Source organism: Mus caroli, unplaced genomic scaffold (assembly GCF_978045245.1).
Source record: "Mus caroli unplaced genomic scaffold, Mus_caroli_1 scaffold_13, whole genome shotgun sequence".
Classification (NCBI taxonomy): domain Eukaryota; kingdom Metazoa; phylum Chordata; class Mammalia; order Rodentia; family Muridae; genus Mus; species Mus caroli.
Window position 1 is genome coordinate 119,835,437 of NW_028227268.1, and position 16,714 is coordinate 119,852,150.

Below are 16,714 nucleotides of genomic sequence, written 5' to 3' on the forward strand. Positions count from 1 at the left end.
GTTCACAGTTTCACACAATGGCCTCTCTAGGCCACCATATTGGGACACACCTGACACACACCTGGCCTCAGTGATTTTCCTTAGCCACAGAGAAAGATTTCACTGTTCTCTTTTTGATTCCTTAACTCTAAAGCCAGAACCACATGGCCAAAGCTACCAAGTTTTCCTGCTTGCTGGGGCTAGAACTTGGCCCCCTCATTCTAATACATTTTTATCAGCTTTCTGGTTTTGATGGTCTTCTTCACTGCTTAAGCTTTTCCTTAATTCTTTTTCTAAAATTGGAAGATTAGCTGGGTGGAGTATTGTCCTGAGGTCACCACTTCCTTTATTCTATTTAGCACTGGTCTTTTCTTTAAACATTTTATCTCCTTGCGCACTGGTCCTAGCTCCATTACACTTCCTAGTGCTCATTTTCTCCTCAAACTGTACATTCTGTATTTTTTCCTTCCTCAGCTTGCTCTTTTTCATTATAGATCTTTATCAGGGTAGCCACCAAACCATGTGAATAGTCAATACTAGGCTGTCTTGAAATCTCCTCAACCAATGCCTTTAATCCAAAACTCTTCAATTTAGCCTCAGGAAGATTTTTGTTTTGTTTTGTGTGGCAGTGGTAAAAGGCAGACACATTCTTTGTCAAAATGTCCCTGGAATGATCTCTAGGTCACTAATATTCTTCCTATCTGAAACTTCTTAGACTTTTGTCATAATGTCACTCTAAGCACCGATCTTCCACACTCCTTCTAATGTGTCCCATTAAACTCTGCTTAAAGCCAGGAGTGGTGGTGCACACCTTTAATCCCAGCACTTGGGAGGCAGAGGCAGGCGAATTTCTGAGTTCAAGGCCAGCCTGGTCTACAGAGTGAGTTCCAGGACAGCCAGAGATACACAGAAAAACACTGTCTCAAAAAACAAAACAAAACAAAACAAAACAAAAAACAAACAAAAACAACAACAACAAACCTGCTTAAAGTGTTCAACTGCTTTCCTAATACAAAATCCACATTCTGCCAACAGTCATGGTAAGGCCTGTCAACTTCTGTCTTAATTTCTATTACTCTGAAGAAGCACCATACCATGACAACTCATATAGATATTGTATTAGTCAGGGTTTTACTGCTGTGAACAGACACCATGACCAAGGCAAGTCTTATAAAAAACAACATTTAATTGGGGCTAGCTTACAGGTTCAGAGGTTCAGTCCATTATCATCAAGGTGGGAGCATGGCAGTATCCAGGTAGGCATGGAGCAGGCAGAGCTAAGAGTTCTATGTCTTCATCCAAAGACTGCTAGTGGAAGACTGACTTCCAGGCAACTAGGGTGAGGATCTTATACCCACACCCACAGTGATACACCCATTCCAAACAGGTCACACCTATTCCAACAAGGCCACACCTTCAGATGGTGCCACTCCCTGGTCCAAGGATATGCAAACCATCACATTCCACTCCCTGGTCCCCATAGACTTGTTAAAAAACATGAGTCTATGGGGGCCATACTTAAACATAGCATAATGCAAATGCATTTAGTGCAACTTTCAAAGTCCTCATAGTCTATAGCAGTTGCAACAATGTTAAAAGTCCAAAGTTCAAGGTCTCTTCTGAGATTCATTCAACTTAATTAACTGTAATCCCCAAAGCAAGGCAGGAAACCAGCTGAGCAAACTCCAAACTCTGCATCTCCATGGCTGATGTCAAAGTGGTCTTCAGATCTCCACTCCTTTTTCATCTTTTTTGACTGCAACAAACTGCTTCTTCCTGGGCTGGTTCCACTCCCTGTTAGCAGCTTTCCTCAGCATGTATCCCATGGCTCTGGCATCTTTAACATTTTTGAGTCTCCAAGGCAATTTCAGTGTTACAGCTTCTTCTTTCAGTGTCTGGGATTCCACTTGATCTTTTGGACTCCTCCTAAGAGCTGGCATCACTTTTCCATCTCTGTCCTCTGTAGCACTCTAAGCTCAGGTTGATCCACTCCATTACGGCTGCTGTTCTTGGTGATCATCCCATGGTACTGACATCTTCAATACACTGGGGTGTTCCACTCCAACTAGGCTTCACCAATAGCCTCTCATAGGCTCTCTTCAGGGTGCCAAGCCTCAAATCCTTTGCATGACCCCTTCAATCCTGGGCCATCAACTACAGCTGAGGCTTCACCTTCTCCAATGGGCTTCCCTGGCCTCTCACAGTGCTAAGCCTCAGCTTCTCTCCATGATCCCTTCATTCCTTCACAAGCAGTACCACCTGAGTGACTCTTACACATTACCAAGTCCAGCCACAGCATGAGGTACAACCTTGGGTATCTCTGGAACACAGCTTCTTTGTGCTCCCAGAAAACAATTTCCAGAAGATTTCACCTCAACGATGTTGGTCTCTTCTTAATCACCGCTAATTCCTTAGCTCCAGCTAACCAGCATCAATTTTCCCAGTAGTTCCTTCCATTCTTAACTCTAGAGCCAGAGGCACATGGCTGAAGCTGCCGAGTTCTGCTGGTTACAGGAACTAGAACATGATCCCCTTGTATTATTACATTATCACTAGCTTTATGTTTTCTAAATCCTTCACTGCCTAAGCTTGGCTATCCTGGTTCTTGCTCTGTAGATTGACCTTGAATGTAGAGATCAGCATGCTTGTCTCATGGGATTAAAGGTGTGTACCACCATGCCTGGATCTAATTTAGCTGGGTAGGATCTTGCCCCAAGGTCCCACTCCCTTAATCTTTATCTCCTAGAACACAAGATTTTGCTCCATTTCACTTCCTGGTACTCCTTTAATACTCAAACCATATATTTTATATTTTTCCTTTCTAAGCTTGCTATGCTTGTTCAAACTTTTCTTCATAAGACTTAACCAGAGAACAAAGTCTCTGCTGGGCTTCTTTGAAACTTCTTTTGTCAATGCAATTAATCCAAGTCTCTTTACCTTAGCCTCAGGCAAACTTTTCAGACAAGGGTAAAAAGTAGCCACATTCTTCACCAAAATACCACAAAAACAGTCTTTATGCCACATTCTGAAATTCTTCTCCTTTGAAATCTCTTGGGCCAGGTCAACACAGTTCAAATTACTCCCAGCAACAAAGTCTTCCATATTCCTACTAGGATGACCCATTAAGCCCCATTTAAAGCATTCCACTGCTTTCTAAATCCAAAGTCCCAAAATCCACATTCTTTCAAATAAAAGCATGGTCAGGCCTATCACAGCAATACTCCACTCCTGGTACCAACTTCTGTATTAGTCAAGGTTTTACTGCTGTGAACAGACACCATGACCAAGGCAAGTCTTATAAAAAACAACATTTAATTGGGGCTAGCTTACAGGTTCAGAGGTTCAGTCCATTATCATCAAGGTGGGAGCATGGCAGTATCCAGGTAGGCATGGAGCAGGCAGAGCTAAGAGTTCTATGTCTTCATCCAAAGACTGCTAGTGGAAGACTGACTTCCAGGCAACTAGGGTGAGGATCTTATACCCACACCCACAGTGACACACCCATTCCAAACAGGTTACACCTATTCCAACAAGGCCACACCTTCAGATGGTGCCACTCCCTGGTCCAAGGATATACAAACCATCACAGATATATAATTTAACTGGGGCTTGTTTACAGTTCCAGAGGTTTAGTCCATTATCATCATGGCAGCAAAGAGGCAGACATGGTGCTGGAGAAGTAGCTAAGAGTTCTATGTCCAGATTCACAGGCATCAGGAAGAGAGAGCCACACTGGGCCTGGCATAGGTTTTTGAAACCTCAAACCCCACCCTCAGTGACACATTTACTCCAAAAGGCCAAACCTACTCCATCAAGGCCACACTTAATCAAAAAAGAGCACAGGTACTCTAACAAAACCACTTTTACTCCAGTGAGGCCACACCTCCTCATCCTCCTCAAGTAGTGTCATTTCCTGTTGACTAAGCATTCAAATATTTGAGCCAGTGGGGTGCATTCTTATTCAAACTATCACAAAAAAGAAAACAAAATACTATAGAAATCCAGATGTGGACAAGGGAAGTGATTGTCGCCAGAGCCAGGTCGTCTGACTCAGGGACCCCTGCACGCCATGCCGTCCAAGAAGACCTTCAAGCAGCGCCGGAGCTTTGAACAAAGAGTGGGAAGATGTCCGGCTCATCCGGGAGCAGCACCCCACCAAGATCCCAGTGATTATAGAGCCATACAAGGGGGAGAAGCAGATGCCTGTCCTGGACAAGACCAAGTTCCTGGTACCTGATCACGTGAACATGAGCAAGCTTGTCAAGATAATTAGATGGCGCTTGCAGCTCAATGCTAACCAAGCCTTCTTCCTCCTGGTGAATGGGCACAGCATGGTGAGTGTGTCCACGCCCATCTCCGAAGTGTCCAAGAGTGAGAGAGATGAAGACGGCTTCCTGTACATGGTTTATGCCTCGCAGGAGACATTCGGGACAGCAATGGCTGTGTAAGACTACAACAACGCCTAGTGGTTGTTAAGCCCTTACCAAGGCAAAAAGGGATGTTACCAGCGGACGCTGAACAGCTCACCACCCACAGATGAGAACGTAGGCACCCACATAGGGTATTAGGAACTGTTCATCAGCCAGAAACTGAGCTCCATGCAAGTGCACTCAGCTTGGAAACTCGTCTAAACTAGGCTATTTTGTGTTCAAACTTTAGAAGTTTAAAAATAAAATACTTTTTTGCATCCTAAAAAAAAGAAAAAGAAAAAGAAAAAGAAAATCCAGATGTGAATACATTCTGGCCACCACCTTGATGGACCCTGTGAGGTTCTGAGCAAAAGATTCTGTGAGGGAGGTTTTTTGTTGTTGTTGGTTTTGTTTTTTTGTTTTTTTGAGACAGGGTTTTTCTGTGTAGCCCTGGCTGCCCTGGAACTCACTCTGTAGAGCAGGCTGGCCTCGAACTCAGAAATCTGCCTGCCTCTGCCTCCCAAGTGCTGGGATTAAAGGTGTGAGCCATCACACCCGGCTTTAAGCAGGGTTTAATGGGCCACATTAGAAGGAGTGTGGAAGACAATGGTGCTGAGAGAGATATTATGGTTTAAGCTAATGAATGTGTGATTTGTTCTACAACCCTACAGTCTCCATTTACAGAACTTCATGGATGAGTTCTTTTTCTCTCTAGAAATAACTTGCATGCTTACCAAGTGTGACAAGGGCCATGTGTCAAACTGCCTGCTTTTTTAAAAGGTTTCATTTCTTGCTCATAAAAAGTAATAGATGTCCATTGTAGAAAATCTGGAAACACACCAGAAAGAAAATTAAAATCACTGGGAATAATTTCTTCCTGCCCCCTCATATAACCACAGATAACACATTGGCAAACAGCCTTCCCCAGCTTGGTTCTATGCAGAGAGGCAGGATAAGGTTTCAAAGAGGGAACACTCTGTACGGACTATTTTGTAACCTACTCTTTCCATAATGTCAGCCCACATTTTCTAAAGAATCTAAAGCATTTGGTGGTGGTGCATTTGGTCCTGACATTGTGAGGTATTGCCAGACCTCACTTTTGATGATCTCAGGTTTTCCCACTTTAGGCTTTGGTTGAAGAGACTTACAAGGAGGAGTCTCATGAGAGGGAGAACATGCCCAAGGCTAGATAACCCCATTGGTACCCTAAGATTTCACCCTCTCCAAATTCCTCATAGCATTGTAGTTTAAGTGCTGTTTTTCCAGAGCCACACAGTGTCCTGAAGCTGTTAACTTTGCAGTTACTATCAGAGTTTGGATCTTATAAAGCCACTGCTTTGCTTCACCTTGAATAGCTTCAAGGGAGCTGTTCCAAGGGACGTAAGGTCAAAGGAAACCAGTTCCCCTTTACCTGAGACCTGCCAAGCCATTATTCTTCCTAGCCTACAGAAAAGTAGAAGTTGGCTGATTAATAGCATCATTACAGTACTTTTAGGGTTGAAATGTGAATGGATAATCAGGAAAGGGGGAAGAAAGGAAGCAGGAAGCATTTATTCAATACATTTTCATTAAGCCCAGGTATAACTGCACTAGTTAAGGAAGCTATAGAGAAAGCCAGCCGTGGTTTATACCTATGATTCCAGCACTCTGAGGCTGAGGCACTGTGAGCTATAGGGTGAGATGAGAGAAACAGACAGATATAGACAGAGAGACAGAGGCAGAGAGACAGAGAATGTAAAAATAAAAGAAGAAAGGAAGAGAGAAAAGAGTGAACCAACATACAAGAGTTGTCCTCTGACCTTCATATACAACATAGAATATGCACATGCATGCATGCATATGCAGGCACATGCTAATAAATAAAAATTAAATAAAACTTTTGAAAGGTTTTAAGTTAAACATTTATGAACTGTGTGTATGTTACAGCTGTTTACTGCTACATAAAAGATACCCCCCCCAAAAAAAAACCAGCATAAAGTAACAACCACTTAGTGTACTATGTAAGCTGCTTTATAACCTGTGACAGACGCCTGAGATAAATCACACTAAACACGGGAAAGGTTCTGTTTGGCTCACCATTCTGAAGTTTCAGTCCATAACCAAATGGTTCTGTTGTTTATGTCTGTGGTGGCATAACATACCGTGCGTGGCAGGAGCAGTTGGGAGTAGAGGTCTGTTCACCTCACAAATAGGAATAGGGAAGAGAGAGAGAGAGAGACTAGAGTCCCATTTTTTCACATCAAGGGCATACTCCCCCAGTTAGCTTAAGATCTCCCACAGGCCCCCGTCTCTTAAGGATTCCAACCACTCCCAATATTGCCATGTTAGGTACTAAGCCTAACAAAGCACAAGCCTTTGGATGACAGTCAAGATATAAACTGTAGCATATACTTATGATTCCGTGAGTCAGATGTTGGTTAGGGCACAGCATGGATTAGTCATCTCTGTGCTTAGACAAATAAGACATCAACAAGAGTGCCTAGGATAGCAACGGATGACCTAGGAAGCAACACCAGAGCGATACATCTTCACAGGGACGAACTGTCCAAGCCAAGATAGTTTTCCCACTTCTTTGTCTGGCTGGCACTGCGTCCATATAGTTGGATATTGTTGGCTACAGATGCAGGTTGAGCATGTCTGGTTCTGTCTTACCACATGGCTGGATTGGCCTATCTAGTGACATGGCGGTCTCAAGAAAAGTCAGGCAGTGGAGCTGGAGAGATGGTCAAGGTTTGAGTCTGTGTTGCTCTTGAAAAGGACTTGAGCTTGGCTCCCAGCACCCACAGTGTATAAGATTTCAATCATCTTTAACTACAGCTCTACAAGAGTCAATGCCCTCTTCTGGCCCCCACAACAACTGTACTCAAGTGCAAATATCCCAGCAAAACACACACACACACACACACATACTTTATTTTGTTTTAAAGTTCAAAATTAAAAGTCAGACTTCTACATGGCACTGGCTTTCCTCAAAGCAACCATTTCTAGAAACAGAAAGTGGAAACCATCAGACCTCTTGTCTTAGGGTTTCTATTGCTGCAATGAAGCACCATAACCAAAGCAGAGTGTATTCGGCTTATGCCTCCACAGTATAGTTCATCAAAAGAAGTCAGGACAGGAACTCAAGCAGGACAGGAACCCTAGACCCAGGAGGTAATGCAGAGGTCGTAAAGGGTTGCTGCACACTTGTTTGCTCCTCGTGGCTTGCTCAGCCTGCTTTCTTATAGAACCCAGGACCACCAGCCCAGAGATGACACCGCCTACAATGGGGCTGGACCCTCCCCCATAATTGACTGATTAAGAAGATACCCTACCAGTGTGTCTGCAGCCTGATCTTATGGAGACATCTTAATTGAGGTTCCCTCTTCTCAGATGACTTAGCTTCTGTCAAGTTGACATAAAACTACCTAGTTCAACTGACCCCTTGTCAACACATCAATTTTCAATTAGAACCTTTCCTTTCACATTTATCCTCAAGATGGCATGTTAATTCTTACTATCACATCTAAAACACAAATAACTTAAAAAGTCCCACAGTCTTTTTTTTCTAATTTTTATTAGATATTTTCTTCATTTACATTTCAAATGCTATCCCGAAAGTCCCCTATACCCTCCCTGCCCCCCACAGTCTTTACAAATTCAAACACATTAAAAATTCAGTCTTTGAAAAATGTCCACTCTCTTTTTTGTTTGTTTTGTTTTTTTCAAGTCGGGGTTTCTTTGTGTAGCTTGTCCTGGAGCTAGCTCTGTAGACCAGATTGGCCAGCTGACTCAGAGAGATCCACCTACCTCTGCCTCCTGAGTGCTGGGATTAAAGGTGTGCACCACCACAGCCTAGCAAAATATCCAGTCTCTTTAAAAATCCAAAAGTTCTTTTAAAAGTTCAAAGTCTCCACTGTGGGCTCCTATACAAACCAACATTGAGGTAAATACTTTCCTTACTTCAAGAGGAAAGAACTAATATATAGTCCCAATCTGAACAGAGCAAAACCAAAATTCAACAGTGTTAATAATTCAATGTCTACTATCTGGAATTCACTCATGATCTTCTGTACTCCTCCAAAGGGTCACTTCTCTGGCTCTGCCCTCTGCAGCACACACAGCTCATATTCTAAGCTGGGCAGGCTCCTCTCTACTGCTGCTGCTGTTCTTTGTGGTCATCCGACAGCGAAAGCATCTCCGAAATGCTGAGAGCTTCTGCTACAACTGGGCTGTACTTTCACCAATAACCTCTCATAGGCTTTCTTCCTAGTGCCAAGCCTCAACTTCTCTATGTGACCCCTTTAGTCCTGGGCCCTCAACTGCCACTGAGGCCACACCTTTACCAGTGGCCTCTCCCAGTGCCAAGCCTCAGCTGGTCTCCATGACTCCTTCATGTCTTCAAAACCAATACTCTAGGTGACTCTTACACTACTGAGTTCAGCTGCCAGCATGAGGTACAACCTTGACTGTCTCTTAAACCTTTTGTGTCCTTACAGGAAACTCTTCCCAGAAGATTTCACCTCAGTTATACAGGTATCTTCTTCTTCTTCTTCTTCTTCTTCTTCTTCTTCTTCTTCTTCTTCTTCTTCTTCTTCTTCTTCTTCTTCTTCTTCTTCTTTTTTTTTTTTTGGTTTTTCGAGACAAGGTTTCTCTGTGTAGCCCTGGACAGGTATACAGGTATCTTCTTGCTCACTGCTAATTTCTCACCTCCAGCTGGCCAGCACAGAGCATCTCAGTAAAACAAATGTTTCACTGAAGTAGTTCTGGTACTTTGTTAATCACAGATAATTAATTCTTCAACCCCAGCTGACCAGAAACACAGGCTCTTTAACTAACTCAAAATGAATGGCCCCAGTAGATTCTTTATATTTCCCATTGAACTTCACAGCCAGGCCTCATTTGTATTCTCTCATTTGCATTTCTCTCAAACAGAACATCCCACTGAAGTCTCAGCACTCAATGGCTTTTCTAGTCATAGTTCCAAAGTCCTTTACAATCTTCACTAAAACACATGGTCAGGTCTCTCACAGCAAATACTGCAGTCCTGGTACCAACTTGCCTTAGTTAGGGTTTCTGTTGCGGCAAGAAACATCATGACCAAGCAAGTAGGGGAAGAAAGGGTTTATTCAGCTTATGCTTCCACATCACAGTTCATCACCAAAGGAAGTTAAGGCAGGAACTCAAGCAAAGCAGAAACCTGGAAGCAGAGCTGATGAACAGGCCATGAACAGGTTGCTTACTGGCTTGGTCCCCATGCCTTGCTCAGCCTACTTTTCTTTCTTTTTTGTTTTGTTGTTGTTGTCTTGTTTTGTTTTCTGGTGTTTTTTTTTTTTTTTTTCTAGACAGGGTTTCTCTGTGTAACCCTGGCTGTTCTGGAACTTTCTCTGTAGACCAGGCTGGCCTCAAACTCAGAAATTCTGCCTGCCTCTGCCTCCCAAGTGCTGCAATTAAAGTCACGCGCCACCACTGCCTGGCTACTTTCTTATAGAACTCAGGACCACCAGCCCAGGGATGGCACCATCCACAATGGTCTGGGTCCTCCTACGTCAATCACTGACCAAGCCAGCTCAGTCAGTCAACAGGTTCTCCAGGGCAGGAGTGAGGGTTAAAAAGAAAACAGACAATTAAACAACATTGTAGCATGACCCCAACCAGTTCTGAGGCTGAGGCAGGATTATTTTTCCCAATCTGCTTTTATACCATTTAAATTACATGCAAGTAATAAGGTCAAGCTGTACAATAAACACAAATAATCAAGGAACAAGCAAAGCAATAAAGTCCCACAATCACAGTTTCTAACCAAGATATCTGAGCCTACTTCCCTGTCCTAGCACAAAGTAAGATTCATGCCTGAAGCCTACTTCTTTGCTCTAGCCTAGAATTAGATTCCTGCCTGAGCTTACTTCCTTGTCATGGCCCAATGTCAGATTCCTGCTCTCCACAAATCACTAATCAAGGAAATGCCCTACAGGCTTGCCTACATCCTGATCTTATGGAGGCAATTTCTCAATTGAGGTTCCCTCTTCTCAGATGACTTGGCTTGTGTCAAACTGACATAAAACTAGCCAGTATTCCAAGAGGAACGCAGCCTGGTCCCCAGTCATACACTTTTACCTCTGCTTTGATCTGTTCATTAGAAATAGGTCACTATGTCTATCACATGCTTAAAAGAATGAGGAATTCAGCTTTAGTTCAAAGAGTAGTAGTAATTTGAGAACTTGTTTCCCCAAAAGCATTGTTTTTTTAAAGATTTATTTTATGTATATGAGCACACTGTAGCTGTACAGATGGCTGTGAGCCTTCAGAAGAGCAGCCATTGCTCTTACCCACTGAGCCATCTCCCCAGCACACCCCCCACCCCAAGCATCAGTAAAACAACACAATATAGCTCCTGTGGAACACTAGCTCTCCCCCCATCCTCTCCTTCAAAACCGTGTGATCCCCCCTTTGTCTTCTCCCTGCCCTCCTGCCCATGAAAGAAAATCCATTCATTTCACTCATCTTTTAGACAAATCCCTAGTTTTAACCAGTCTCATAAACTTTTGTACAGACAAAATGAGTCTGAATGAAAATTCCATCTCCAGCCATAGTGCCAAGAGGCAAAAGAAGACATTTGAAGGCAAGCAGGGACAGGGATTCTCTCTGCATCCTCTCTATAAACAGGGTGGGGTAGGGGGAGGATGAGCTCCAAAATAGTGACAAAGGCAGCCAGGAAAAAAAAAGCTACAGGGAATACGAAACATTATAACTAAATCAGGCTGCTGAGCAGTGCCACAGTGCTGTGTGCCTGTAACCGCAGGAATCTGGGAGTTCAAGGCTAACCTGGGCAGGATAGCAAGACCCTTTGTTAAAATGAAGATCCTGACAGTGATACATCAGACTCACAATAAAATCTGTCAGAACTGCAACTGGAAATTAGAAGGGTCCAGGACCCTTCCTTCCTCAAGGAAGTATATAGGATTATACAAATTGTGTAAAGCCAGCCATTCTTTAAAAGTACATATAGATGAAACTTTTTCTACCAGAAAAGAGCTAAGTTGGAAAGTCTGGGGGAGAAAACTCTGACAGAAAGTCAGGATCGTACTGACGGCACATGATGTGAAACAGCCAGTGCAAAGAGCAGAGAGAGCGCTGTGTCCAGATAAAAACAAAAGTCCATAGATAAAGAAGGACAGAGGGAGTGAAGAAGTAAAGTGACAGGCACAGTCTGCCTACGGTACCTGGAGGACTCAGAGCAGAGTCTGATTCTGTGTGTCTGACACCAGGGACCTGACTGCAGCAAGTCCAAGATGACTCCTAAAGAGCCTGCCACAGCCCGGCATGGTGGTGCACGCCTTTAATCCCAGCACTTGGGAGGCAGAGGCAAGCAGATTTCTGAGTTCAAGGCCAGCCTGGTCTACAAATTCGCCTGCCTCTGCCTCCCAAGTTCCAGGACAGCCAGAGAAACCCTGTCTGAAAAAAACCAAAACAAAACAAAAAAACAAAACAACAACAAAAAAAGAGCCTGCCAGGCCTCAGGTCATTGGCAGAAGTGAAGTATGCATGTTCAGAGCTTCCAAGGGTTTTGGTGTTTGAACAAACATGAGACAGTAACTTGTTTCTATTGGACAAAAAAAAAAAATTAAAGGAAGAACATCATTGCTCTAAACTTCATTAAATTTATATTTAAAAAATATAAATTTTGTTTTCTAAGGCTCTTTTTTACCCCCTCCTGTAAGCAATTGGTCAGTTTTGTGAGTTTTTTTTCTTGGGGATCAGCACTTTTCTATTACTCTCTCCTATTACTCTTCTATTACTCTCTCCTATTACTCTCTTCTATTACTCTCTCTCTATTACTGGAGAAAGTGCAGCCAGATGTTAGACTTTGGGGCTTGGTTTGATTTCATCTCGATTCATTCTGTTTTTGTGATGTGGAGCTTGAAACCAGGACCTCACACATCCAGGCCAAGCACTCTGCCTCTGAGCCTGTCAGCCCTCAAACTCTTTCAGTAATAAGCTCTCTCTCCACTGCGGCAGCGCTATGCCATGGCTACTGAAGATGGTTTGCCTTCTCTGGTGTTCTGGGGAGGGCAGTGTTTTCACTCTCAGCCTGTTCTGTTCTCCCTGCCACAAATTGAGGGGTGGGGGGGGCATCCTCAGAAAGGGCCTTGAAGGACATTTTGGGACAAACATACGTAGGTCTGAAATTGTGGGGCAGGGAGGGCTGGCCCTGCTTCCAAATCCAGCTTCTCGGTGAGCGCAAACCTCATGCTTCCTTTACCAGTGCGTGTGCATGGGAGAGGCTCAGGGCACTAGCCCGCTGCTTTTACGCTCATTGTTTTCCTTGTGCGACACTTTTAGGTTCTTTGCTTTGCCTACTTGGTTTATAAGACAGGATTTTGTGTGGCTCAGGCTGGCCTCAAATTTGCTGTGTAACCAGGACTGACTGACCAGCTCATCTTCCTGCCTGTCTCCAGAGTGCTGGGGTTACGCACAGACACCACCAGGCTTAGCCACTGTATTAGTTAGGGTTTTACTGCTGTGAACAGACACTATGACCAAGGCAAGTCTTATTAAAAAAACAACATTTAATTGGGGCTGGCTTACAGGTTCAGAGGTTCAGTCCATTATCATCAACGTGGGAGCATGGCAGTATCCAGGCAGGCATGGCACAGGAGGAGCTGAGAGTTCTATGTCTTCATCCAAAGGCTGCTAGTGGAAGACTGACTTCCAGGCAACTAGGGTGAGGATCTTATACCCACATCCACAGTGACACACCCATTCCAACCAGGTCACACCTATTCCAACAAGGCCACACCTTCAGATGGTGCCACTCCCTGGTCCAAGGATATACAAACCATCACATTCCACTCCCTGGTCCCCATAGACTTGTTCAAACACATGAGTCTATGGGGGCCACACTTAAACATAGCATAATGCAAAATGCATTTAGTCCAACTTTCAAAGTCCTCATAGTCTATAGCAGTCACAACAATGTTAAAAGTCCAAAGTTCAAGGTCTCTTCTGAGATTCATCCAACTTAATTAACTGTAATCTCCAGAGCAAGGCAGGAAACCAGCTGTGCAAACTCCATCTCCATGGCTGATGTCAAAGTGGTCTTCAGATCTCCACTCCTTTATCATCTTTGTTGACTGCAACAAACTGCTTTCTCCTAGGCTGGTTCCACTCCCTAACACCTTTGAGTCTCCAAGGCAATTTCAATGTTACAGCTTCTTGTTTCAGTGTCTGGGATTCCACTTGATCTTTTGGACTCCTCCTAAGAGCTGGCATCACTTTTCCAGCTCTGCCCTCTGTAGCACTCTAAGCTCAGGTTGATCCACTCCACTACGGCTGCTGTTCTTGGTGATCACTCCATGGTACTGACATCTCCAATACACTGGGGTATTCCACACCAACTAGGCTTCACCAATAGCCTCTCATAGGCTCTCTTCAGGGTTCCAAGCCTCAAATCCTTTGCATGACCCCTTCAGTCCTAAGCCATCAACTACAGCTGAGGCTTCACCTTCTCCAATGGCCTTCCCTGGACTCTCACAGTGCTAAGCCTCAGCTTCTCTCCATTATCCCTTCATTCCTTCGCAAGCAGTACCACCTGAGTGACTCTTACACATTACCAAGTCCAGCCGCAGCATGAGGTAAAACCTTGGTTATCTCTGAAACACAGCTTCTTTGTGCTCCCAGCAAACAATTTCCAGAAGATGTCACCTCAGTGATGCTGGCCTCTTCTTAATCACTGCTAATTCCTTAGCTCCAGCTAACCAGCATCAATTTTCCCAGTAGTTCCTTCCATTCTTAACTCTAGAGCCAGAGGCACATGGCTGAAGCTGCCGAGTTCTGCTGGTTACAGGAACTAGAACATGATCCCCTTGTACTATTACATTATCACTAGCTTTATGTTTTCTAAATCCTTCACTGCCTAAGCTTGGCTATCCTGGTTTGTGCTCTGTAGATTGACCTTGAATGCAGAGATCAGCATGCCTGTCTCCTGAGATTAAAGGTGTGTACTACCATGCCTGGATTTAATTTAGCTGGGTAGGATCTTGCCCCAAGGTCCCACTCCCTTAATCTGTTATCTCCTAGAACACAGGAATTTGTTCCATTTCACTTCCTGGTACTCCTTTAATACTCAAACCATATATTTTATATTTTTCCTTTCTAAGCTTGCTATGCTTGTTCAAACTTTTCTTCATAAGACTTAACCAGAGAACAAAGTCTCTGCTGGGCTTTTTTGAAACTTCTTTTGTCAATGCAATTAATCCAAGTCTCTTCACCTTAGCCTCAGGCAAACTTTTCAGACAAGAGCAAAAAGTAGCCACATTCTTCACCAAAATACCACAAAACCAGTCTTTATGCCACATTCTGAAATTCTTCTCCTTTGAAATCTCTTGGGCCAGGTCAACACAGTTCAAATTATTCCCAGCAATAAAGTCTTCCATATTCCTACTAGGATGACCCATTAAGCCCCATTTAAAGCATTCCACTGCTTTCCAAATCCAAAGTCCCAAAATCCACATTCTTTCAAATAAAAGCACGGTCAGGCCTATCACAGCAATACCCCACTCCTGGTACCAACTTCTGTATTAGTTAGGGTTTTACTGCTGTGAACAGACACTATGACCAAGGCAAGTCTTATAAAAAAAAAAAAACAACATTTAATTGGGGCTGGCTTACAGGTTCAGAGGTTCAGTCCATTATCATCAAGGTGGGAGCATGGCAGTATCCAGGCAGGCATGGCACAGGAGGAGCTGAGAGTTCTATGTCTTCATCCAAAGGCTGCTAGTGGAAGACTGACTTCCAGGCAACTAGGGTGAGGATCTTATACCCACATCCACAGTGACACACCCATTCCAACCAGGTCACACCTATTCCAACAAGGCCACACCTTCAGATGGTGCCACTCCCTGGTCCAAGGATATACAAACCATCACAGCCACCATTTCTTTTCTTTTTTCTTTTCTTGTTTGTTTGTTTTTGGAGCCAGGATTTCTCTGTGTAGCTCTGGCTGTCCTGGAACTCACTCTGTAGACCAGGCTAGCCTCGAACTCAGAAATTCGCCTGCTTCTGCCTCCCAAGTGCTGGGATCCAAGGCATGCGCCACCACTGCCCGGCCACCATATCTTTTCTTTAATCCCAGCTCCAAGTAGAAGAAAAACTACAAAGCACCATTTAAAAAAAAAATCAAGATATAGCCTATTCTACTTCCGATTTGTTTGTTTGTTTGAGACGGTATCTCATGCAGACTATGCTAGCCTCAAATTATTATGCAGCCATTTGCTGGGCTCCTGCATCCTGATCCTGGTGATTTGGACTAGAGTGCTGGGATTACAGGCACACATCACTTGGTTGGATGTACTTCATACTGGGAATTGAACCCAGAGCCTCGTGCATGATAGGCATGAGTCATACCACTGAGCTTTAATGCCGGGCCATCTTATATTAAATTGTAACAAAGCAAAGAGTTCTGTTTTTTTTGTTTGTTTGTTTGTTTTTTTTTGGGTTTTTTTTAGACAAATTCAAGGAGATGGAGAGATGGAGCCTAGATTAAGAACACTTGTTGCTCTTCCAGAGGTCCCTAGTTCAATTCCCAGCATCAAAGCCTCTTCAGATCTACAACTCCTTTCAGCTTTGTTGGCTGCAACATACTTGGCCCTTTTGAGCTGGGTCCACACCCAGCCTGCAGCTTCCTTAGCAGGGATCCCACAACTCTGACCTCTCCAACATCTCAGGGTCTCCACTGAATCCAGGCTTCACCTTCACACCATAGCCTGTCTGGGGCTCCAGGCAGTGACAGCTCTGGCACATGTCTGGCATCAGCAGCTTTCCTTAGGTACAGAAGGAGATCCCATAACCCCTTTCTTCTGTTCTTGACTCTAAAGCCAGAATCGGGTGGCAGAAGCTATCCAGTTCTCCTGCTGGCTGGGGTTGGAACATGTCTCCCCCTTGTTCAGTTACATCTTTCACCAGCTTTCTGGTTTCCATCACTGTCTAAGCTTGGCTGGCCTGGAATTGACTCCATAGACTGGACTGGCCTCAAATTCAGAGATCCAGGTGCCTTGCCTTCAAGTGCTGGATTGAAGGCATGCGCCACCACTGCCTGGAACTCAGGTTTTCTTTAATTCTTTTTTACAAGATGGAAGCTTAGCTGGGTGGTGTCTCACCCTAAGGTCACCACCTCCTTTATTCCACTTAAGCATAAGGCTTTGCTTTAATCTGTTTACACTTCCTGGTGCTCCTTTTCTTCTCAAACTGTATACTTTGCATTCTTCCTTGCTCATTCATTATAAGTCTGCATAAGTATCGACACTAATAACCAAGCAATACAGTTGATACTAGGCTATCTGGAACTC

At 43.9% G+C, this 16,714-nt stretch overlaps 1 pseudogene; it reads left to right on the forward strand.

Moving 5' to 3' along the window:
* The first annotated feature begins 4,048 nt into the window (after nucleotides 1-4,048).
* On the forward strand, nucleotides 4,049-4,438 carry LOC110306135 (microtubule-associated protein 1 light chain 3 beta pseudogene; annotated as a pseudogene).
* The last annotated feature ends 12,276 nt before the right edge of the window (nucleotides 4,439-16,714 follow it).